General features: G+C 36.3%; 1 long non-coding RNA gene across 1 annotated transcript in view; it reads right to left on the reverse strand.

The window, feature by feature from the left end:
* LOC123983398 overlaps window positions 1–977 on the reverse strand; it is an 8115-nt gene extending 7138 nt beyond the window's left edge. The window contains exon 1 of the long non-coding RNA XR_006828184.1: window positions 841–977. This is a non-coding gene — a long non-coding RNA (uncharacterized LOC123983398). The remainder of the gene's footprint in view (window positions 1–840) is intronic.
* Between the last annotated feature and the right edge of the window lie 40 nt (window positions 978–1017).

Raw genomic sequence — 1017 nt, forward strand, 5'->3', positions numbered from 1 at the left:
TACATATTGAAAAAACTATAGTATCAAGGTAGAGTGTTAGACAAAGAATATATCATGATAACTAAAAAGGTCTGGTTTCTGTTGAATTAAAACTTTGTTGTTTAAATAACATCAATTTAGTAACAGGCTGCCTTCACGATGATTCAATCACCAACCTGTGTTAATTCAATGGTATTTTACTATTTAGATCCCATCAGCGGATGACATTAGTCAAACTAAAACTTAAATAATTTCTTAGCTACCTTACCTGCTGAAAGTTTAAAAGAGACTTGACACACCTGCATCTGGAGATAATGAGTAGGCGGGGCATAGGCAGCTTTATTAGACCACCTGAGTGAATGCTTTTTAAATGTTGTAGCAGGTACCATGTCACCTCTTAGCGTAGCAGATCAATATCCATGTTGCTCAAATGTGCAGAGAAAATGGAGCTATTCACAGGGGAATAAATTTAGAAATGTTGGTTATCTCTTTACAGTTGTCTTGAAAGGTCAAAGCAAGGGCACCAAATGAATGTAATAATGTCTGTTAAAACTGGGGTATTCAGGTAGTATTAAATAATTCTGTCTGCTAGGGATTTTATTTATAAATGTTGCTACTTAAAAGTTAAAATTATTAAATTATGAACTACATGTGTGCAAAATATCTTCAGTGTATGAAAGCCCTAAAGGACTCCTGTATTCCTATCTCTGTTACACTATAAATGTAAGTATTCTCCTACAGTATCAATGTATTGTGAAATATTTTGTTTGGCTGTAAAAATGTTAACTGTTTCAGCTTCCTCAGAAAACAAATACATTTTTAAAAGCAAAGAAATCTTTAAAATTAAAATGTTTTGCTTACTGTGTAGTGTAAATGACGGTGGCCAAAGTTTGGTTGATGCTTCAAAACTTGTCCATCGTCAACCGCTTATTCTGTGTACAGGATCGTGGGGGGGCTGGAGCCAATCCCAGCTGCCATCGGGCGAAAGGCAGGGTACACCTTGGACAGGTCGCCAGTCCATCACAGGGCCACATGACA

Source organism: Micropterus dolomieu, linkage group LG14 (assembly GCF_021292245.1).
Source record: "Micropterus dolomieu isolate WLL.071019.BEF.003 ecotype Adirondacks linkage group LG14, ASM2129224v1, whole genome shotgun sequence".
In the NCBI taxonomy this organism is placed as follows: domain Eukaryota; kingdom Metazoa; phylum Chordata; class Actinopteri; order Centrarchiformes; family Centrarchidae; genus Micropterus; species Micropterus dolomieu.